The sequence below is a fragment of the Gorilla gorilla genome, chromosome X (genome assembly GCF_029281585.2).
Source record: "Gorilla gorilla gorilla isolate KB3781 chromosome X, NHGRI_mGorGor1-v2.1_pri, whole genome shotgun sequence".
Lineage (NCBI taxonomy): Eukaryota > Metazoa > Chordata > Mammalia > Primates > Hominidae > Gorilla > Gorilla gorilla.
Genome location: NC_073247.2, coordinates 90,853,384 through 90,878,614, shown reverse-complemented (window position 1 = coordinate 90,878,614; position 25,231 = coordinate 90,853,384). Strand labels below are relative to the sequence as shown.

General features: G+C 36.9%; 1 protein-coding gene across 1 annotated transcript in view; it reads right to left on the bottom strand.

The window, feature by feature from the left end:
- The window catches only part of GPR174 (G protein-coupled receptor 174), a 30,627-nt gene extending 8,020 nt beyond the window's left edge, over window positions 1-22,607 (bottom strand). The window contains exons 1-2 of the mRNA XM_055376941.2: window positions 22,069-22,607; window positions 10,352-10,448 (exon numbers count right to left, since the gene is read on the bottom strand). The gene's annotated coding sequence lies outside the window, so the exon portion shown is untranslated. The remainder of the gene's footprint in view (window positions 1-10,351; window positions 10,449-22,068) is intronic.
- Between the last annotated feature and the right edge of the window lie 2,624 nt (window positions 22,608-25,231).

Below are 25,231 nucleotides of genomic sequence, written 5' to 3'. Positions count from 1 at the left end.
AAGAGTGGAGCCAAAGGATCTACATTTTAACAAGCATCACAGATAACCAAATTGGAGAGCCTTAAAATCTGAGAATCTTCATTGAGTGATAAAGGGCAATACCAAAACCAATTCAGTTATTTTGTTAAGCTACATAACCAAACTGAAGTTTTTGCAGGAATTCACTGCGTTTTCCTGTCTTCATTGCCTGTGTTTTTGACTTTCTCTCTGCTTAAATTGTTCTATCCCATCTTTACCTGTTGAAATCCTGCCTGTCCTCCAGGGCCACTATCTTAAAATGCTGCCTTCTTCATGAGGTTTTTGTGATCTCTTGCCTAGTTGTGATTATACCTACCTGTGAACTCCCAAAGCAGTTTATTTGTGTCAGAAATATGTCCCTTTCTTATTCATTCCAGAAAATTGTGAGCAGCTTGCCAGCAAAGACAGTGTTTTCATGACCATTATAATCTTCCACCTCCAAAGTGCACAGTTACTTTGCATGTAGACGAAACTCAGTTAGATTCAACTAAGCTTAGATGTAAGTTTAGATCTAAACCATAGCCTAGTGTGGTAAGAAGAACCCTTTAGGCCGGGCGCAGTGGCTCACACCTGTAATCCCAGCACTTTGGGAGGCCGAGTCTGGCGGATCATGGGGTCAGGATTGAGACCATCCTGGCCAACATAGTGAAACCCCATCTCTACTAAAAATACAAAAATTAGCTGGGTGTGGTGGCACACGCCTGTAATCCCAGCTACTTGGGACACTGAGGCAGGAGAATCGCTTGAACCCGGGAGGCAGAGATTTCAATGAGCCGAGATCGAGCCACTGCACTCCAGCCTGGCGACAGAGTGAGACACGTCTCAAAAAAAAAAAAAAAGAAAAAAGAAAAAAGAAAAAAAAAGATCCCTTTAAGTTTATATATACTATGGTCTTTTGCAAACAATTTTATACAGCTCCATTTTGTTGACTACTGTTTAACTTGTGATTCATAGTGGTTCGCACACCTTGTTTATCTATACATGGTTAAAAGACTAGTGAAAATATTAAATCACTTTTGATGGATACTATAAAACACTGAGCAGACAGTTTAGGATTACATGTAGCCAAATATCTGGCTGGCTATCAGTGTCTTCTGTTTTTAGCACTCTAGGTGTGTGTACTCCAACTCTTAAGAGACAAGTCACAATTTTACAAAGTTCCATTTTATACATTAAATTTCAAATATTTCCACTTAGTAGAAGTGATGAGAAGATCACAAGTTAGTATGTTACAGTGGGAAAGCTGTATGTTTCCTGTTCTCGGTGCTGACAGGGCTGTGGGGATTTTCCTCCAGCTTTTCTGAATGTTCACCTTGTGTCTCAGAGAAAACATGAACATTTGGACAAGAAATAGGATTTTTTAAAGGAAAGTTATGGGCTTCCAAGCTTACATAAAATAAACTAAGGTCCAAGATAATCAGACCCTTCTGGCCCCTTTCACTTTTTTGCAGTCCTCTTGCAGTTTTCTCCTAGAGAGTGTGCCCTATCCACTACTCCACACGATTAATAGCCTGTGAAAAGGGAGGAGTAAACCAACCTTATGGGGTCTGGTAGAAAGACCAAGCATGGAATGGAAAATAAAACCAGTTATCAAGGCCTCACTCCAGGTTCTGGCCAGAATTGTTGGTATAGGTGGCTACCCTGTATGGTGTGATTTTAAGGGACCGAAAATCCTTATTTTAAGAAGAAGGAAGGTAAATATTCTTTCCCACTTGGTTTGGGCCCAATTTCCTTTTTTCTTTTGTCCTATAGAGTTTAGGCTGCAAATGCCAGACTCACACCTTTAAAGATGGGGCCCAGGAACTTAAACTTGGCAAGCTTTCCCTGGAAATGTCAGTACTTCACACAAACTGAGAATTTCTGGAGCATATACAGTACATCCCAGTAGATCCCAGAGCTTTTGCATCCTTGGCCTTTAAGCTCAGTTACTATATCAGCTTTTTTTTTTTTTTTTTTTTGTCTTAGTGCTTCGTTGTGTTCCTCCACGTTTACCTGTGCTTTACTTATATTTGGGAGCCATTTTCTTCACTATACATTGTCCAAAATCTATAGCATTTCATTTTAAATAGCAACAACAACAAAAATACGGAAGCCTCTAAGCAGACATTAGGGTTTTCAGAAACTTTGAGAAAGAATCCTAATGAAAATGATTTAAAATTTAAAAATTTAAATATTAAAATACAAGTGACAAAAACGAATTGTTGGCCTCTCAGTAATTACTCTAAAAAGCGCACATGGAGCTTTCAGTAATTACACAAAAAAAATGCCCATGAAACATTTTATGTCTCAATAACTACACGATTAATTTAAAATACAGGTGTCTCATTCTTGCATTTTAAATGACAGACACTAGACTCTGTCCTTAGATTAAGTTTTGAGGGAGGTATGGGTGGGAGGTGCAAAACATTGACCACTATTATTCCAGATGATTGAAAATAAGCCTCCCCTGGTGGCACAGTTTTATCTTTTGCTAGACTTGAATTAATTTTCTGGATCTTCGTAGCATGTTTCCTCTGCTACTCCTACTAAACAGGATTCTGGTTCGTTATTTCTCAATTTTCTACTATTTTTCCTATGCCTTTACAGTGGATATCATCAATTAGGCAAGACTTTGGAAGAATTTATTTTATCCCTCAATTCAGAAAATAAGCCTCCATGGTCATTGAGCAGTAACGACATGCAAAGAACCAGTATTGTGGGCCTATATTTCTCCTTCCAGTAGCATAACCCTCCTGATTAGTAGAAACAAACCAAGCATTTTGGCAACCTGTGGCTCTCAGAAATAGCCTTCTGGTTAGTGACACTGGAGTGTCATTAAAAATAAAGATGGCTGGACTCTTTAAGTAATCTTCCACCAGTGATGACAACTCTGTGTCTGGCACAAGCCACCTGGTTTTGGTGGAAGCAGAAAGTGACACATAATTTCTAATGCATCTCCTGCGTGGTCTTTTTCTTTTGTAAGCTACTACATTTGAGAACACAGCTATAATTGTAAAATGTTAGAGTAGTAGGTGGTACCTTGGAACTATCTCCAAAGGAAGGCATAGGGGTGTGGTGGGGGCGGGGAGAGATTCCTAGATTAACCTTAAAGGCTTGTGGCACATCTATTGTACCCATGATCCAAGTACCCAGGTAATGACATATTCATTTGGAGCTCACTCTACTCTAAGTCTATAATAAGGATGCCCCAAGTATGAAATATCGAACATCAAATAATAATGTAGGTCCTCATCAGTACTGTTGTCACATTTTTCTCAGATGGCATCATATATATTGATTGGAAGAAAGTGGTGAAAACCATTCATATAGGGCCATTTCATATGGCTCCCTCTGTTCTTCCCACAGTAATCTTTAAGGTACTAGATTCACAAAGAGCCACACATTTTGCTCTCCTGTACGAGATGTATAAAGTGTCCTAAAGGACAGCAGACTTCATCCCAAGTCTTGCCTGAGATCATGTGAGGCCCTAGAGCTTAATGCATGGACAATATTTGAATGGAATGTTACATATTTGTGTTCACTGCATAATATTTTGTTATTAAATAAATTTTCAGTAATTTACATTATTTGCAATATTTGGCTCATTTTTGGTGACTCCTTATTTCATAGGATAAAAAGTAACACAATTTGATATTGGGATCTAATGGAAGGAGGACTAGCAGGTCAATGTCTGCTTTTGTTTTTTGGCTTTAAAAACAGAAATATATTATCCCTTCTTTTCTTGTAGTCTACAGTTTGAGTTACAAATAATCTAGGAAACTGAGAAAAATCCCTTCTTCCCGATCTTTCCAGATGTTCTTGCAGAAAGACTATGGACTTCCATTCTGGGTTAACTCAAAGGACACAGTGTTGTCTCCTACGTAAAATTAATAGACTAGTAAATATCCTGCTGGCAAAAGTAAACTTTCTGGACCTTTTCAGCATAATATCAGTAACACTCAGCAGTATTTCAGAAGGCAAAAACAAATTCATATTTTCTCTTTTTATAAAATTTTGACAATCGCCCTACTTCCTTTTTAATATGTTAAATAGAAAGACTTTCTTATTTTAGACTGACATATTTCTGCAGTTGCCTTTATCAGATAAAGGTTGAACTATCTTATTAAGTTGTGTAAAATCTTTCAAGTGTCCACACTGCAATGGCCTAAAAAACCTAATATTCTAAGCCTTGTTCTGCCTTCTAGCCTGATTTATTACTGCACCCTTTCAAGTGCCCTAGGCTTCCACCATGCCAGACTGTTCTAGCACACAGCATGTACCTCGATGTCTCTGTCTGACTTTAACTTGAACATCCTTATTTTCCAGCTTCCCAGCAACACTTTCTCACCTTGATGGGTGGGAAAATTCCTAATAGGAGAATTTTGATTATCTAATTTCTTCCCATAAATCTTCCTTGAATCATTTACATTGGAATTGGCCCTTCTTCCTTTAAATTCCCATAGCATGTTGCATGTACCTGTGCCATAGCCTGATATGGTTCAACCTCTTTGATGGTATAGATAGTTGTCTACACAACCACTAGATTCTAATCTCTTTGAGAGTAGGGACACTGTCCTATTAATTTATGCATTCCTCGCAACAATTAGAATAGACTTTTACTAAATGTCCATTAGTAGATCTTTAAGAAACACCTGCTAAACAGATACTACATCTGTCCTTGTATGTTTACAGAATCATTATTTTAAATTGTCCATTTCTGTATCATCTTTGCAGTAGAGCATTTAAAGGCCATTCAAGTTATAAAATCTAAAGGCATATTTAGTAATTTTTAGCTATTGTTTTACTTATTGATATTGGCCACTGAAAAACATTTACATTTGAAACTTTCAAAGACACTTTTTTAAAACCTTTTTTTTAAACTGATAAATGCATTCAGATTTTTTTTCTTTACACCCTTGTCTCTCCTCTCCCCTCAAGCCTATCTGCCAGGAAATTTGCTCTTCCTTACTGGTCACCTGCCAATGGATAAAAATAAGTGCTTTGAACACTGCCCATTGAACTGATTAGGATTTCCTGCATGGTTTCCCCCAAATAATCACAATGTGTTCACTTAAGTGTTTGTGAAGCAAACTGAAATAACTTTAATAACAAGCAAAATAAACCACCCCCTTTGCAGCAACAATGACCCCTCTAGCTTCATGTCCATTTAACCTTTAAAAAAATCATCCAACTAGAAAATTACCGTCTTTATCTGCAATCCATGAGCTAAGGCAGAGTACACAACTCAAAACACAGTCATTGCCTCATTTAAAAATCTCAACTCTTTTGGAAATACATTTATGCAGCCACATTGGATTACAATCAAAGAAAGTAAAAATGAAAGCAAGTCAGTTGAAGAAAAAGCATCACCTCCTCTCCACACACACGCACCAGAATGGAGTAGACCACACTTCTTTGTGGCAATGTAGTGCTATTTTTATTTTCCCTATCATAGCCTGCTGCCTTCATATGGCAGGAAATGACAAGTCCCTGCCCACCATAGCTAAAGGACTTGGCAAGTACCCAAAAATATGTTGAACAGACACTGGCCTCCAAAACTACAGTTGAGAAAAAGTAATATTTTAAATTAAATTTACCTGCTGGTTTGCTCCCTTTTATTTGTGCCATGGGCTAATTGTTTACCCCCTACGTCATTATGTACTCAGAGAGTAAGGCTAGACTCCTGAACACCAGTGGCCCTATGGAATTAATTTGGGCTAGGGTGACTTTATATGTAAGTTAAGCATTGGCTTGCTATTTATTTCTAACTTCCTTCCCTTAAATGTATGGTGTGAAAATCTAAACAGAGACAGTATTTCTAAACCATAACTTATGACCATAAATAAAAGAATTGTTAATAAATGTTATTTGCAATTTTTTATGATTTTATTTCATTAGAGTGAAAACTAAGCAACTAGCCAATTCTTGAGATTGATTTAAATCAAGTTCAATGTATTTTTTGCCTGTTTTCTTTGTAAAATTTAAACAAGTGTTAGGGTAATGATGTTTACCTCTACGTCATGGCAAATAGCTTGAGTTCAGATGCCCCTTCGGTGTACCTACCAACCTGAGTACTTGTCAGGTGCAAAGAGATTAGAAACATAACTCTGACCAGTTTGGAAAGCCAATTGTTTGTTTCAGCAATTATATCAGTAACAGTTTAATTACAAATATGCAATTTCTGGTTATTTTTATTTTAAAATGACCATCAAGTGGTTATGTACTTTCATCATTTGTTCTGTGATAGGCCTCTAGTCTACTTACCTACTTAACTATCTATTTATCTGTAATTTAGACAAGCTTTTCCAGATGGGATCAAGGAAGGTTAAAACAAATAGCTAGCAATCTTAAATGGAAATTTATCTAAAACTGAGACACTCCTATTGCCCTGCCCTTCCTAACATTAGGAACATCACTGATACCACCAATAGCTCAATGTTTCAACTCTGAAGTACTCTTTAATTCTTCCCTTCTCTCTTCACTGCCTTCTATTTAGACTTCTACTGAGTTTGTCTGACCTTCTCCATAATATTATTCTGATTTAACTTGTGCTTTGCCTATTTCCTTGCTCTATTTACCTGAATTATTTAACTCTGAAAACCTCTGTAGTTATGCTATCATCACATTCCATATACCACACCAAGGTATACATCTTCATGAAATCTCTTTAGCCTGAGACAATGAGTAGTAATCTTCATTTGGAACCTCTAAATCTGAGAAAAGTTACCCAAGAAACACATCCTACACACCACACACACTTAGTACTTTCTATATTTCATAAGTGAGTTGAAACTTTTAGGACATGGGATTCCCCACAGTGATAATATTTTATGTAAATAATAAATTTATTAAAAAGCAAGAATCCAAATGAGTTTGTCTGTCCTAACTTGTCACTTTGAAGGTCTATATGTGTATTTCAATTTTTGGAATTCTCTTTTAGAATTACACTCAGAACATGCATCATGTTCTTTAGAATAATTTTACGGGTGACAAATCTTTGATTTTTAAGGGTAGATAAATTATTGGGAAACAATCAAAAGCCATTCATAGCCAGTCTGAACAGTGAAGTTAGAGATCAAGTAGAAAAAAAAGGCCTTTTTTGTTCAAAAGCATGATATGATGACATTGTTTAAAGACTCATTTTCTTGATCAGCTCAAACCTATTCCAAAGACAATTTCAAAGAGTATGAGAATATTTGGTGAAATACAGCATCACTAAGATAAGCATACAGCCTTGTGAGGTCACTTTCAAAATGATGACATTTATTTGAAAATATAAGTTGTGCTCTTTACTTAAATTAGTCATAGACTGAGAGTGAAAAGTCTTGAATTCTTGTTCTACCTCTGCAATTGAATGCCTGTGTGATCCTGAGAGAGTCACTTAATTTCTCTGGGTGCCCATTTCTTCTCTAAAATAAGCATGTTAAACCAGATAACTTTTAGAGGGAATTTTAGCTCTAATAATTTGTCACTTTACTTCTGAGTTTTAAATAGCCTTGGTTCTCCATGCCATATGCATTTATTCATATGTATGGGTATATAATATTACATAATATCCAAATTTTTGATAAATAATAAGGCATGATTTATAGTAGGCAAAAAGAACATGGACTCTAGAGCCAGTCTTACTGGATTCAAACCTTGTCTCTGCCACTTCTTAGCTGTGAGGCTTTGGGCAGGTTATTTAAACATTTCTGTGCCTCAGTTGCCTTCTCTGTTAAGTGAGATGATAATAGTACCTACCTCTATGAATATTTAATGAGTTAATGTTTATAAAGCTCTATAGTAAGTACTATATAAATATATAAAATAAACTAATTCTTAGCATTTTATGCAGTGGAAGATAACTGTGTGCATACACAAACGTTGTGGCCAAGGGCTGAATGCTATCTAATGTATCTAGGAAAAAATAATTTAATAAATTTTCATGAATATCTTTATATATCTATGAATAAATGTTTTGCTGTTTTGGTTTGTTTTGTTTTTTGTTTGGTAGTAGTAATGGTTGGGTCTCTCTCTTTTACTCTCTCTCTCTCTGTAACTAGACATCATACCTTGATTAGGAATTTTCATGTCTATTTATAAATGAAAATGCACTTGAATTTCCCCCAGTTAATTTGAATTTTGTATCATAACAGGATTGCAAAGATGAACCAGCAATCTCATCTGTTAATACCTCCAACAGAGGTATAGTACTTCATTTTAGCCAATAGATTATTACTTTTTTCTATGTTTAATCTTTTAAAATTTTTCTGGGTACATAGTAAGCATACATATTTGTGGGATACATGAGATATTTTGATACAGGCATGCAGTATGAAATAAGCACATCATGGAGAATGGAGTTTCCATTCCCTTGAGCATTTATCCTTCAAGTTACAAACAATCTAGTTGCAGTCTTTACATTACTTTATAATGTACAATTAAGTTATTGACCATAGTCAGCCTGCTGTGCTATCAAATAGTAGATCTTATTCATTCTTTTTAACTGTTTTTTTTTTTACTCATTAACTTTTGACAATGGAAATATGCCACTGTCGGCTGGGTGCGGTGGCTCACACCTGTAATCCCAGCACTTGGGCAGGCTGAGGCAGGTGGATCACGAGGTCAAGAGATCGAGACCATCCTGGCCAACATGGTGAAACCCCATCTTTACTAAAAATACAAAAATTAGTCTGGCGTGGTGGCACATGCCTGTAGTCCCAGCTACTCAGGAGGCTGAGGCAGGAGAATCGTTTGAACCCGGGAGGTGGAGGCTGCAGTGAGCCGAGATTGCGCCACTGCACTCCAGCCTGGCAACAGCAAGACTCCATCTCAAAAAAAAAAAAAAAAAAGAAAGAAAAAGAAATATGCCACTGTCTGTGTAGGCTACCCTACCCAACATGAATCACTAATATACGAATATTACAAAAAATATAGTTCAGACAGGTGCCTAATTTTTTATCCCTGTCTCATTGAGCTTTCAACTGTACTCATCCTGATTACATCAGGGGAAAGGGCTCAAGTGGTCTTGAACAGAGGTTCATTTCCCTTTTATGAGAAAGTCTCACTAGAAAGAAAGACTGGGGTGGCCTAAAAGATATAACAAAAAAAAAAAGAAAAGAAAACAAATGGGGTGGCTTTAATTTGGCTTCCAGATACCCAATAAACCCATATATTAGTTTCTTGCAAAAGTAATTGTGGTTTTTGCCATTCCCTATATTAACTGCAAAAACCACAATTACTTTTGCATCAAACTAATATTAAATACTTGGGTTACACATGAAGGGGATATGTGCGCTACAGGAGTTTTATTAGCTGGTAGAACTCTGACCTCCTGGTCCGAAGTATAACATAATGCTACGATGGTTGAGGTGTTTTTTTCCCCCATGTTTAGGTGAACTGTACAGTCATTTTGTTCATGATTTTTCAAACTAGGCTCAAGCACTAGACATGTTCCTTTACAATGAGTAGATATCAAGGCTTGTGCTTGGGCAACACACTTCTTCTAAAAACAGGCATCCAGACAAAGAACTAAAAAGTAAACAGAATAAACACTTGCTGCTCTGAATCTGCATCTTCCAAATCTGCCCCTAACCTGATACTTACCAATCCATAAATAGAAATTTGCCAAGCATTCAAGTGATTCACCTATGGCTACTGTAATTTTTCTTTTCCACAAACAGCATCACCTTTCTCAACATACACACATATTACAATATTGAATGCAGGTAGAGTGGCCGGTGGGTGCTGGATGATATTATATTACATAAAAGTTTAACATTGAAAGCATTTATTTAATCTGTGCATAGACTTGCTTTCAAAATGGGAATAAAGGCTGTGTACCCTAGTTTCCCAAATCCCCTTTTGACGCTAAAAAGTAGGTCAAACAGCCCATAAAATTCAGCACCAGGACTAGTGTTAGATGAGTGAGGCACTTTCCTTGGACACAAAATTTAAGGGGTTGAAAAACAGCTCAGTAATGAAGAGAAATAGTACTTCAATGCAGTATTTTTTACATTGAAATGAATGGAAATATTCACAGTAAACAAAATGTCAAGATAGTAAATAAAGATAGGATCAGTATGACTGATTTTTTTTCTTTGTCTGAGGCAAAAAAGACTCAGCAGAGCACTATTGAAAAGAATGCCACATTTTATCAAATACTCCAGAAACTACAGCTTTTCGTGTTCTGTAAGATTGTATATCTTGATTGCTAAAACCAGGCTATTGCTTGGTAGTCTATCAAGTAGACCAGCAAATGTGCAACAGGTGGGTAGCAAAGGCTCTAATTGTCTGTACAGGGCCCACAGGGTAAAACAGTATTATTTTTAGGAAAGATGCCGAAATAGAAGTCAAGACTGTATTTGACTACCTGCTGTTTTCTTCGGTGCTGATGGAACTTCTTGATCAGAGCAATAGGGTCTCCTGAGGAAGCGTTGGAGAATCTGGCACGATTAATTCATTCATGCCTTGAAAAACATAGAAAAGCAATGGTCAGGTGCAGCATGGAGAAGATGCTCAGAGAGGGCTGGGAAATTTCAGCAAGTGGATGCTGAGATCCCAAAAATCAATTACCACAGGAAAAGGAGAGTATAGAGAGTTACACTTAGTCATTAGTGGTAGCGAAGTAGAGTGAGTGAGAATCTCTTTGGCATCTGACATCTCTTTTTGACATGGCAGCTTTCGGAAAGAGTGAGAGAAGGTAGGAATGTCGGTGGAAAAGTTCATGTGTCACTCCCTGGTCACAACGAGCCCTTAACTATGGTGAACTATGTTAGAAAAATCCCACAGCCTCTTGTTAAACTCACAATACAGTTGAAGGGTAAAAGCTGTCTTTTTCTCAGTTAGTGATCTTTTCTAAATAGTTGGCATGACCACAACTGTTTCGTTGATTATTAAATACATATGGAGGGAGATCCAGCTGGCCAGTGGTTGTCAGCACAGCTCATGCTAGGAGGCAAATTAATTTCTACACAAAGCTGCCTTACATGTACCCTTAAAATGCTTGTAGATAGCTTCTTATGTATGGTGATTTAGGGACACTAAAAACCATATCCCAGCTTCCTCTGCTCTGCTTTACCTAATGATCACTTGCCCAAGCTTGTCACCTTGCCAGAAATGTCCCATTATGGATTCAATCCTTTAAGAAACTATGTGTCCAGGAATCTACTGATAAAGTGAAAATACTACAAGAAGGGGTTACATATTAGCCTATTAACTGTAATCAATCAGCTAAGCTAGATTTTCCTTTAGAAAGTGGAGGAAATGAAATACAAAGAATACATTTTACTTGGTAGAATGAATTAAAGGAACATAGAGGGGGACAGCCTTAGGTGGGTAACATAGTAGGATTACCTGAGATGCCAGATCATAAGGGTTAGCAAAGGATTCTGCAAAGGGAAGGATAAGGCAGGAAAGACAGAGGGAAGGCATCCAATGAAATATTTTCCACCTACGCAAATTTGCTTCAAGCTAATCCTTTTAACACGATGATTTTTATTTAGAATGATAACTTTTGAAGGAATCCTTTGAAAGAGACTTGCGTTCTAATGCCAGCTTCAGTTGAGTAATCTTGAACCAGTTGTTTTGTTTCTCTCTCTCTCTCTCTCTTTCTGTTTCTTCCTCATGTAAAATGAATAAAAGAATAATGCCTACTCCTGGGGAACATTGTTAAGATTACACGAGATATCATAAGTAAAAACCAGTAAGTCAGGGCTTGGCACATAACAAGTGCTCAATAAATACTACATATCCTTTTCTTCTTTCCTCTAGCACCTAGTAAATAGAGTACTAGACACATTAAAACTCCTTAATAAATCCTTTTAAAAAGACCTGATGAGGAAAAAATAGTGATCAGGATTAAACACACAGTAAAGTTATTTTTAAATTATTTTTTGTCCTTGAGAGAGGGTAACAAAGTGGGAGAAACAGACCAAGTAGAAGATGAGTAACCAAAAGGCAGGTCCAGAGGCCCAAGAATCCAAAGCAGCTTATCATGGGGACTAGGAAAGAAAACCTAGGCAGTAAGTTACAAAGTGACAAAGTTATATTTCTTGCTGGTAGTTTGTTGTTTGTGAAAACAGAATCAGAACAGCACCACTTTAGTGTGTCAGATATGTGAGATCAAACTAGAGTAATAGTCTGCAGGGACAGAGTTTAGTGACTGAGCAGGGTCACAGATTAATCTTAAACACTAGACAAATGTGGCTGGCTAGAAGCAGATTTTATTGAAATAGTGAATATTCTTAGGCACTGTTTAATTTTTAATCATTTAATTTGTTATACTTTATGGACAGGAGTCAGGTGAGATATCAAAGAATGGATTTTGTTTTAGAGAGTCACTTCATTATTTTTTTTCCGGGATAGCCATATACTTTAAAACTATTCTGCTTTACTTGAGAGCTTTTTCAACTCCCAAGACAGGTCATTTAAGCTGAGAGAAACAGGGTGTATGGAAAAGAGCACTAATCAGAGACATATGACACCTACCTTTTAGTCTTGGCCTTATCACTAATTAGTGCTGTGACCTTGGGAATGTCCCTTCTATCTCTTGACCTCGGTATTTCATCTGCGGAATGAGGGAGCTACTAGATTATCCCTGAGGTTACTTCGTGCTCTTACAGTCTAAGTTCAGTAGAAAGTTTGAGTAGACAAGTAGGCCCAATTCTTGATAAATATTGGGGAATATACAAAGAATCCCTGTGTTCTTCCTTCCCAGTGCATTATCCTTCAGGCCTGACTGAATCCTCACACCACAACTTTAACTGCTTGGGCTCCATATCCAATCCAAGACCCATAGTCCTAAGCAGACTTTTCTAGTTGGCACAGATTTGTTCCTCTCACGGACTACTCCCCATCAAAATATCCCTGATAGCGAGTGTTTCTACTTTTATGCTTAAAACTATTGCGATGTGATAAGTGGATTTAAGCTAATGCATTAATGAGAGAGAACTAGAAGATAGTGTCCAGGACATTCACAGGCAGTGTGCAGGGATTTTCCTAGCAGCCTTTCTTACATAAAAACATGGGTACCATTGCAGATCTAGACAAAAAGGATCACAGTAGCATGAAAGGAGAGTAGGGGAGAGGTTATAGTCAGCTTGAATTCCTCATATCATACACTGGAGCCTTTTCAGCAGCCTACGTATGGAGTAATTCAACAAGTTCAGTCAGCGCATATTTAATGAGCACCTTAGGTAGCATGTCGTATCCATTGATAAGTTCAATGGTGATGTAGATAATGATTAATGAGGCTTATAATATTTTCTCATTTTCTGGAAGAACTGATTCAGCATTTTAAATAAAAATTAGACTTTATTAATCTTGATTAAACCTTCACTAATTTTGTATTAATCTCTATGAATGCTCTGCTTTTTACAAGCAAGGTAACTGAGGCCCAAAGAAAGTAAGTAAGACGCATCCTGAGTTATATAACAAGTTAATGGCACAATCAGAACTAGAACCTAAGTTTTAATTCAAAAGGCCTTTGTTCATTTCCTCACATCACACTTCCTCCCTACTACACATTCTATACTATGTGTGTAGCTATTTCTCTTTCCTTCATATGGTCAGACTATCTAAATGTAAGCTTTATGTTGTTAAAGACTGTCAGTTTTTTACATCAAATACCAGTGTACAAATCACCAGAAACAAGCGTCCCTTTGTTTTTTTCTACAATGGTATAGAAACCAATATTCTTAACTGTATGCAGAAGAAACCACAACCTATTCCTGTCCGTTCCCCATCTCTCTCTCTAACTCTACTCTACCCCATATAGAAACACAGATATTCTCTTTACATTGAGTTCATTCATTTCTGCTGGCATTCAAGACTGGAAGAGAGTGACTAAAATAAGACGAATGTTATTTTTACTCTTTGGCCCATTTCCTGCTGCTCCAGTTTGCTAAACTATCAAGCTAGGACAAAAGAATGGAGTGATGAGATGAACAATACCTTGCTGTAAATCAAATCATCATGCTAGATATCACAGAAGATAAGAAGAAATGAGACATAGCCCCTGCCCTGGAAAATCTAGCAGAAGTGACACAACAGAAAAAAAGAGAGATGTGTAAAATCAATTGCTAAATTGGGCAGGTCAAATGCTAAGCTTTGTAGAAAGCTGCCATATATTTAGAGTAGAAACATACAACAGACCTTAAAGTGGTTGGACTATTCCATACAGCATTTCTGAAAACAGTGATTCACTGATCCATAAAAGTTATGCCTCTCTTTCTCATTTATTCAGCTGCAAGGCTTATAACTATTTTGCTCCTCATAAGCACTTCAATCTGCAAGCTTAACCAGGCATAATGCTGACATGTGCAAAGGGAATTTTGTCAGGTGAAAGGCAAGTGCAACTCAATGTTCCCAGTGTGATTTCAATCCAGTAGCACAAGGTATTTTACAAATTGTACAGAGGAGCTCTGGTAAAAGAAATACAAAGTACCTGTTCAGTATCTGCATGGTGATCCATACCCTTAAGAGAGAAGTGTCCTCAATTATACCATTTTCACAGATAGAGAAACTGAAAAATGAGGGAGCTTAGTACCTTCTTCAGGTTTATACCTCTAGTCAGCCCCAAAGGAACATGACTTCAAACTTGTGATTGGTGCCTGCTGAAAGCATAATTTAGAAGAGAGTTTAGAAATTGATGTCCCAAGGTTCTTCCTCTATTTCCTCTTGGATAGGGAGCACAGACAGAGGAGGCGAGTGTGTAGAGAGCAAAAGAATGTGGTGGGAAATAATTAGCATTATCAGGAGACAGACAAGCCTAAAACTTTGTTATTGTGTTTTTTGTTCTTTTAACTCAAGATTCGATAACTCACTGGATCAGATGGTTACCACACTGAGCTCCTGAACTTAAGTATGCGATTAGATTCCAGTTAATTCTCTCTGTAATGTAGCCACAGAGTATGCTCTGAAACAAGAACAGGCATTCTGTAACTCCAAGTCCTTGATCCTAAGGAAAAAGCTTACTCACAAATATAAAAATAGCTCTATCCTGTTTTCTGATGGTTGATGTGTAAACTTGATTTGCATATGAAGGATCCCATGTTTTCTCCCAAATTCGAATTCCTTATAGCCAATATAGAATGCACTAGGAAGCCAGCAAACAAGTAAACACATAAATTAATCTATTGTTGCAGACCTGTTTAGGAGAGCCTCTGTGTACAATTTTTTGAGCCCTTTCCTTTTGTTGATATTAACTTGCATCTAAAACCACACATTGTGCTCTAATCTCTAACAGAGGCTCATATCTGGAGTTCAGAAACTTTGCTCTTAAACCTTAGCATGCCATAAATTAGATTATGTAGAATAAAGCAAAAATTTTAATATGATTTTCTTTTTACATTATGTCAGCTTAAGTATAGATGAATGGTGATTCTGTTTAAGGCAAAAAGTTCCATGAAGTCACACACCTTCTTCCTAAATCTCTTTTGTATAATCAGAATTAATATGCGCTAGCTTATCCTCCTCAAGTAAATAAGCTCTAAGAGGGCAGGGGTTATATCTTGTAGAAACAGTAAACACATCGTAAAGAATGGTTGAAGATAAACAAAACATTTAATTTTTGCTTTTTACAATTCTCAATTTTATTCATTTTATTCCCTATTCCCCGCCTCCTTTTCTTTGTTCACCTAGCCTAAATCCAATAAAAGGACAGCCTGTTTTGAAATGGGTACATCTTGACTTCTTCTATTACCAACTCTCTTGATTCTCAAGTGGAAAGGGACAAGATAGTGAGTTATAGCTTCATCGTATAGAGACAGCATAACATAAAGAAAGAGCTTTGACAATCAACAGAACTGGGTTTGAAACTCAACCAAGATAGACATGTTTATTGCATAGATTGTGGTGGTGGTTTCCCAGGTATATATTTATCTCCAAACTCGCCAAGTTATATATATTAAATATACACATCTTTTTGTATGCTAATCATTCCTCAATAAAGTGGTGTTGAAAAAAACAGTTGTATCTCACTGGGCAAGTTATGTAATTTCTTGAACATTAGTTTCTTAATCTGTAAAATGGAGAAAACAAATGTAGTTGTTGTCAAAATGATGTAAGGCAACTTGCCCAATCCTTAGTATATCGTTAAGTGTACAATTTTAAAGATATATATTACTTTTGATGATAGAACACTAAAAATAAAAGAGCCAGTAGTAGATAAGCTCGAAAAACCTGCTAAATCTTAGATTCTGAGTAGCTGCTTATATATTTTATTGCTTTTTCTAGGGTTATTACTAAAAATATACTTGATTTAGAATAGAGTATAAGCTCTACAGGGAAAAAAAATCCGTATCAAGGATGGTCTGAATCTGATGCTGACCCTTAGTTCATGGTGAGACTTTGGACCTGCTTTGAAACTCATGTACGGAACTGTGAGAAGGCTCTGGAAACTCCTAAATGTACGTCCAAAATCCGAAATCATATTAGAAAACTGTTATTTTCCCTTTGCTAAAGAAACTAGACTGAACTCCCGGAGATGTGGGAATAGAAAAAGGCCAAAGGCTCAGAATTCCCCATGAAGAAAATAAAGTCATTATGCTTACGAGTGAGACTGAGCAAACCAAACCTAATTTTCATTCTAAAATAAATTATTACAATCTAAATATAATTCCTCACTCAGGAAAGGGTTATATGAAATTAAATTTTTTATTTTGAAAACAAATTTTTAGATATGAAACCAAATCAATTCTATCTTTTTAATTAATGTGCTGAAATTTTGCAGAAAAATATAAAGAACTGATCACCACTTCTTAGAAGTATTTCATATTATTTGACCCAATATGACAAGTGGGTTAATGCATGCAAAAGTTAAATAGATTAAATTTAAAATTTTCAAAGCAACATCATACAGCCTTTAGAGGGTCTATATTTGGGTGATTTACTATTGATTTTCATTTCTATTGTGTGTCCAAAATTTTTCCAATGAGTGTCCAGGAGTGTCACTAAATGAAAGTTATGAAGAGAAGATTGCATCTCTATGTATTGTATTCAAGCAGCCCACACAACAGAGGTTCCACAGCATTTGAGGAGGGGCCAGCCTGATTAACCACCATGCCCATATTCTTCAGATATTGATTTAGCCTATAGTTTTACTCTGGCCATTCATGTTTGGCCCAAGTCCCAGTCAAGGAATAACTTATAACCTGGGGTGATCAACTTTAATAATTTTTCTCTATTGGACTATGTCACAGATATTTTCAAATTTAATGATTCCCAGAGATCAGTTAGTTTTAAAATTTCTGAGTAAATGTTCCCCTGGGAAAGACCCAAACAGACACAAAGATAACATTTCTTAATGTAAAATTCTTAAAACTGTAACTTAGAACTAAATCAGTCATTAACAGGTAATTATACATCAAATATAATCCACGTTATAGTCTCTATTCTGAAAAACAGCCCTTTTCTCTCTGCAGGTTACAGAATGTCCTCATAGTGTTTGCTTAACCAAATTTCATGGCAAAAAAAAAAAAAAAAACTGAGGGAGGTTTAATCTATTCTCCATAATCGAAAGAGCCTTTCAGCAAGATGTCAGAGCAAAACTGGTTATCCCCAAACCCAATATATGATCACTCACTCAGGATAACTGGGGTCAGAAATCTTCCTTCCCTAAATAATCCGGATGGATTATCTAGATCAGCCACTTTACAGTCTAGTCTGTTATATTCATACTCTGCTTCAGCTAGGTAGAATTCTCTTTTTAACTCTAATAAACTTTCAGAAGTCATAGCATTTCAGAGAGAAAGGTATTACTGTACCAGATGTCTTGATATGCACTGTGACTTTTGATACAAAACTCTATTTCTAGGGTCAGTAGTTCTTCCTCAGAGAGACTAATGCTAGGTCAAGTCACTGAACTTTCCTTTGTTAAATTGAGTTAGTTTTATGAAGTATTACAAAATCAGTACTACCTAGCTTTAACCCTAACTTTCTTAGAAGAGAGAGAAGTCAACGGATACATTTATAATTATAAGGTATAAAAATAAAGGGGAAAAAAAGGTAAAAATAAAAACAGATCCCAATAAAAACTGGACCAAAGAATACAGAAGCAGAATGCTATTGTCATAAGGATGTGGGGAAAGAAGTCAAAGAAATATGTCTTTAGAAAATTAAATGAGTAAGTCCTTCAGTATGAAAATTAATAGGGGCCATGAAACTATAGATTAAAATAAAATGTAAATTTAAAAAAATAGACTCTGTGGGCTCTTTCATCTCATAATATATTTTGCTCATAATATTTAATTGTAAAAACATATGTGAGAAATAATAAATCAGTCTATCTTCTACATGTTATTCATTTTTCAGCACACCACTTGGCCTGACACTTCAAATAGAGTAGACACCTAAAATAACACACTTTTAGTTTTAAAGAAGTAACTTATAGGTCATCAGTATTACCTAAAATAGATTAAATACTTTGAACAGTAAAGGATTTCATCACTGTCATCCTATACTTAAGTTGTAAGAATTATTTTATCATACAGAAATATGTCACTGGGGCCAAGTGCAGGGGCTCACACCAGTAATCCCAGCACTTTGGGAGGCCAAGGTTGGGAGATTGCTCAAGGCCAGGAGTTCCAGATGAGTCAAAACCCTGTCTCCACAAAAAAAGTACAAAAATTAGCCTTGCATGGTGGTGCATGGCTATGGTCCCAGCTCCTTGGGAGGCTGAGGTAGGAGAGTAATCTGAGTCCAAGGGGATCAAGTTTGCAGTGAGCTGTGATCATGCCACTGCATTTCAGCCAAGGTAACAGGGTGAGACCCTGTCTCAAAAAAGAGTCATTGATTTAAAATATCTGGTAACATGTGATTAGCTTATAAGAAATACTGAATCTCATCTGCCAAGTAAAGCTGAAAAAAATTTTAGCTAAATAATAATAACAGTATTAAAGCCTTTCATCGTTGCTGAGAATGTACAGAAAACCTTATTTTCTGCCCTAAGTAGTGTGACATTTTGTAAAAGCTTTTTGAAGAAACAAATATTATGTCAGGAAGTAGGAAAGGAGTTGATGGGCACTTTTGACTTGGTGAGATATTTGCATATATTTTAGGTTTCCAGTGAGATAGTATTTATGCTATCCAAGATACAACTGAGTCTGAATTGGCAACCCTGGCTCCCACGGTGGGCACAAGTCATGCTTCTGCATGACCCACATAACTGAACCTGATAATGGTTAAATTTTAGTTTCCTCACTAGATAACTAAATTTAGTGAACTTCTTTACCCATAACCAAGTTTCCAGAGTCTATACAGACTTGATTTTGGCTAATATCTTGCATATCTGATTATTTGTCAGGAGCTCTGTCTGCATCTTGATCTCTGGCTGCTGCTAATGCAGCTGTTGCTGCAAAGGAAAATGATGCCTCTGGAGCACACTCTTTACCTTTCAAAGACTATACCAGAAGAACCCACTTTAATTTTCAGATCTCAGATAGCACTCAGTTATATGACAAACATTAGTAATATTCAAGCCACTAATTACTGTATTCCTTTTTGGGATTCGCATACTATCACTTACTGTATATATTTATCTTCCTCACACTCTCACCTTAGTTGATCAACCGCATATGTCTGTTTCTGTCAGACAAGATACCCTAAAATCTTCACTCCTTTCTCAAATCTGGAATCTCCTAGACCTCAGGACCTCCTGCATACTCTCTCTTGTCTAATGAATTGGCTGTATTGTTGCTCTGACACTCAATACAGCACATACACTTCCAGTATATGGCCAGGTCTTTGTTAATCTTGTATTACAGCATCTAGTATCAGTTTGCATTTTGGGTTTTTTTTTTTTCTATGAGCACAGTAGGAAAAACTCTTTCCTATTCTTGGAAGGAAACAGTGGTAAAGCCCAACAACTCAAGGTCTGTTACAATATTAGGGCCTTTGGGAGAAACCTGAAGTGTGCCTGTTATTGAGATATTCTTGAATGCTCTCAAAATGAAATCTTTTAATGTTTCCCAATGAATAATGCATGTCTCTTAATCCACAAACCCTGATAGTCAGCAAGGAGAAATGAACACAGCACTGGACAAGGTATGAAGAGACCTGGATTCTACCTTTGTCTCTGTCACAGACAGACAGAGATACTTGACCCAGTCACTTCACCTCTATGAGTCTCATTTTTTCCAACTGCACAATGTACACTATGAACCTACTTTACTTCCCAAAGCATAAAAGTCTCAGATGTTTGCCATTGCTCTGAAAGTGACAAGAGCTGAATCTGTTTCTGACAATTTCTTATTCTGACTAGGGATCTAGAGACTGATTCTTGAGACCTATAGCATAAAAAGAAGGTTTTGGGTGGGGAGTCACTTTAATGGGCAAGGGAAGAGGCACCTTCTGTGCCCTGCTTGTATCAGGATTGGGTGGAGATCAGGAAAAGGAGTTTACTTCCCTTTTTGGATCTGGGTAGCTGATTGGTGCCTAAAGTATCTATGAGCGGAATGCAGAAGGTGTGTTTCTTTGTCCTCTTCCTTTCAGTTACCTAGTACAAAGGGGCATAATGAAGTGCATTCATTCCTAGGGGTCTTCAGGTGAAATTCAGTGAGATATTGGGAGCAGTCTATGACTCATTTTGTGTTTATTCATCTTTACATTATTCAGCATCATATTAATCTGGCCCCAACAAAATAAGTACACTAGGTGGTTCCTGTCTCACACAAATATTATTACAAACATATAACAAAGCAGAGCAGTACATGTGTTCACAAGTGCAAAGCACATTATCTGTAATTAAAAGTATATCCTTCTTGGACACAAACTTCTTGGCATATCCAAATGTTTGCCAGTGTGACTGGTATAATCTTGCCCTGGGTGGAAGAACTTTAATCCTTTCTATAAGTTTAATGTTTTTGTGTTTATATCTGATATTTACAGAAGCTAAAGGAAAAACAAAATACTCTTTGCTGAATGATCCAAAGCTCTCTAAAGCATATAGTTCTGCTTATTGAATAAAACTATAACTTTTTCTTTTATGAAAAGTTTTGAGCAGTATAAAATAAAGTCCATGTACATTACTGTTGACAGGAGACAAAGGAGCAGCAAAGTTATTTGAGATTTAATCCTGGGTCATGTTGTACCACATCCCTCCTCGTTTCTATCTCTCTCTCACATAGGAATTGATGACTTTTTTCTCTTAGTCTCTGAATGCAGCTCCTAGCAGTTACACACCATTTATAGTATCATCATATGGTTTAAAGTCAAAAGGCACTGTCCTAAACATTTTCTCTTGGAGCACAAAAAAGAGACAACACGCAAACAAGGAAATAATTTCACTTACATTTTGTCAAAATAAGTCAATTTTGAGTATCTAGAAATGTAAATTAAATTCAAAATCATTTTAACCATTGTTGATTTTTTTAATGTGCTGATTACTTACTATCGTAAATAGAGCTTATCTATGAAAAACAGAGCAACTGTGCCTGTTATCTTTCTTATTTCCTCTTTCTCTCATTATAAACAAGTTTTCTTAAATGTGTTTGAAAACAGAATCTTTATATCTATCATTAATTACAACAATTAACTTTTACAGTGAAAATAAGTAACTTATACAAGCTGATAGGAACATGCATTTATATTAGCTAAGGTCCTGAAATATTGTACCTTTCATTTTTCAAATAACCATTCATTTTGAAAAGGACACAAAGTTAACCAGTTTAATTATGCAGCAGATAAAAATAGCACCCCCAAAGAGTTATAGCAAAGAGTAGATAAAAATTATGCTGCACCTTTATGTAAGCAACTCTACTTAATACAAAATAGGTTAAATTGCAAATGTTCACAGGACTATTTTACTCAATATCAATTGAGCTAAACACATTATTAAAAATCTCTCCATGTCAAACTTATATTTTCCCAAGTTTAAAGTTGCCTCCCTCCTCCGGCAGCCCGTCATACAATTATTTTTGTTTGTTCAAATACCAACGAAATGACATTTAAAGATGGTCCAAGTTCATTATATCCATAACCATGCTTAGACTTGACAAGTTGTACAGTTCCTTGTGTGAAGAGTCCAGTTCTAGATATTAAGGGAAAAACGCACAGACGAGAGCTAATTATGCATAAATAATTAGAACCTACCATTTCAGTTACTTTCTGTTTTCTTCAGAGATCTCCAAAGAATTCATGTGATGGCCACTCCAACAAGGATGCTACTGATCTGTGCATCAATTTAGGCTCCCTGTTCTGAAAATAACCAATCCAATTCTCCTTCACTAGCAAAAGGAGAAAAAAAAGAAAGAAAGAAAGAAAGAGAGAGAGAAAGAGAGAGAGAGAAAGAAAGAAAGAAAGAAAGAAAGAAAGAAAGAAAGAAAGAAAGAAAGAAAGAGAAAAAAAGAAAGAAAAGGAAAGGAGAGGAAGGAGGGAAGGAAGGAAGGAAAGAAGGAAGGAAGGAAAGAAGGAAGGAAGGAAGGAATACAGGAGAGAAGGAGGGAGGGAAGAAAATAAATAAAAGTAAAAATAATACAAAATAAAAGAAAGCCAAAAGAAAAATTATGAAAGCAAAAGGAAAAAAAATTGAAATTATCAGGAATATCTAACCACTATCATGTTGAAAAGCATAGTAGTAAGATGTCAGAGTGAAATATGCAAGCCACTCTCTGTGTACACTGAACGTTTCCGTTTTCCAGGGGGCAGCCAGCATGCTCTTTTGCTTTCATTCTCTCCGCCCCCGCCCACCCCCGTTAATGATGCAGGGCTACACTACAGGCTGCATGTAGAGCCTGCAAAGCTTCACACTTAGGAAAAGAAATTCTCTTTTCTATTTCGAGGGTCACAGTGCATTGTCTTCTGTGGTTGCACTCAGCTTTGAGCTCATGATAACACACAGCCTATTTGCCTATGGAGTCCTTTGCTGAAGCTAGGAGCCCTCGAGTTGCTTGCATAGATAATGGGCCACTGCAATCTTAGGGTGATCCTTTCTCACAGCCTCTCACTTGCATTCAGTTATCAAAGTGAACATTCTCAAGAATGTTCCCTAGAAAGCTGCCAGTAGAAGAGGTGAAGGTGAGCATGATCTCTGCCTAGGGCATTCTTGAATACACAAACTTCTAAAATTCTGATATTGAATTAAATACCCCACTCCTTAAGAGGAATCTGGAGCTATAATCCACCTTCCACTTCCTGTCCACCCACTTCCCATTGCCCTCAGGGTCCCTGTTACCAAGAAGTGCAGGTAAACCCCCATTTCTTCTCAGTAGTTAGGCAGGATCCAATGGAAAGAGGTTGGTTTTCTGCAGCCCAGACCCATTGCCACAGGCTCTTGAAGATGGTGTTCCAAGGAGTCCCAGAGTTCCAGACCCCTGGGACCAGTGCCACACTGTATTAGGCACCTAACACCCCCCTCCCCACTCCCAAAGGTAGATGAACAGGAAGCAACTGGAGGTAATACCTATGACTTGGGTAATATCTCTAGATCAGAGTAAAGGGACTTTTCACATAGGCCATGGAAGAAAAAACATGTTATTGCAGGTACAGTCTCATGCCAGGACATACCTGTGTGGTATATTATAGGGAATACCTGGAGGGCTCTCCACCTCAAAATATCACCTCCACTTTGCCTGAAACACCAGTCCTCTAGAGGCAAGAATTTCTTTCTTCCTGAAGTCTTGATTTTAAAATTCTCATTCTCCTAGAAATATACTTATTTGAAAACCTTGATGTGAATGAGTTTAAAACTGTAAAGGTAAGAGTACATTTTGAGAACAGGATATAAAGGAAAACTGAAGAGATCCAACGATGGGAAAATTGAACTGCCAAAAGCAAAATAACAATTTTGTCATAGGCTAGCTTTAGTGAGAATTGTCTTGAGCAACTGGAGAAAAATATAAGGGGAAAAAGGTTTTTTTGCTTTGTTTTGTTTTGTTTTGTTTTGTTTTGTTTTTGACAGATTCTTGCTCTTTCACCCAGGCTGAGGTGCAGTGTTCCGATCTTGGCTCACTGCAACCTCTGCCTCCTGGGTTCAAGCAATTCTTATCCCTCAGCCATCTGAGTAGCTTGGGATTACAGGCATGTGCCACTACTCCCGGCTAATTTTTGTATTTTTAGTAGAGATGGGTTTTCACCATGTTGGCCAGGCTGGTGTTGAACTCCTGGCCTCAAGTGATCCACCTGCCTCAGCTTCCCAAAGTGCTGGGATTACAAGCATGAGCCACTGAGCCCAGTCAAAGAGTAAATTAATCTAAATGTGTATTGGGCCAGACATGTTTACAACAGGCAGAAATATATTGCCCTGGCATTGTCTTCTCATTCTGTGTGTCGGGGTCTGGCAGATGATGTGGGTAATATTATGTTTGTTTGTTTACAGAAATATTTTTTTAACTTGCCTTAGTGTGTCTAGAGTTTATTGTGATGTGCTCTTTCCTCACACAGCCTTAGCTCCATTCAGCAAACATATATTGAATAACTTTTAAGTGTAGAGCAGTGGATCAAATTCAACTGGGGAGGTGAGAATAAAGGACAGAGTGGCAGAGGGCTGATGGCAAAGGAAAGGATGCCATGTCCCAGAAACTCTTTAGAATCCAATTAAGCAGGAGATATATATATATCTATATATCTATATATCTATATATATATAGATATATAGATATATATATGCAATTGCCCCAAATATAAGACAACATGAATATAATAAGGGCCTAAGAAAGTCATATCTAGTGCTGTAAGATTTCAGAGAAGTCAAGGATCTCAGAGAGCTAGAGTAATGAGTACAGTTTTATTATAAAAGTCAGGCAAGTCTTCCAGGAGAAGAAGGGTTTGGGCTGGGCCTGTTAAGAACTACAAGATTTTAGTAAGCAAAGAACAGAAATATTATTTGTATTTCTTTAAACCCATAGCTCTTGCCACGCTTTACTGGCTCACCTCTTGGTATCTTCATTTTCCTCCTGATTGCTTCCACCAAATAAGCTTTGGATGCAGGCATGTCTTTCTCTTTTTGTGGAACACATATCTTTTGAATTTTCAGCCTCAGATAGAGCTCACAGCAGCCAAATTTCATGTGTTTTGAAATAAACACCCAGTGGTGAAATTCCCTGAGTGATACTGCTCTTATCTTTTCTATTTAGGTCAAGAAGCTTGAGCCTGACTAGAACCAAAGGAAATAATCCTATAGGAACTTCTGAACTTTCACTCCAAGTTGGTTCAATTATAGCATATCAGAGCATCAGAGCTGAAGGGGATATGAGTGATGTTATAGTCTAAGCTCTCATTTTAAAGATGAAGAAAGTAAGAAAGAAGGAACCCAGTT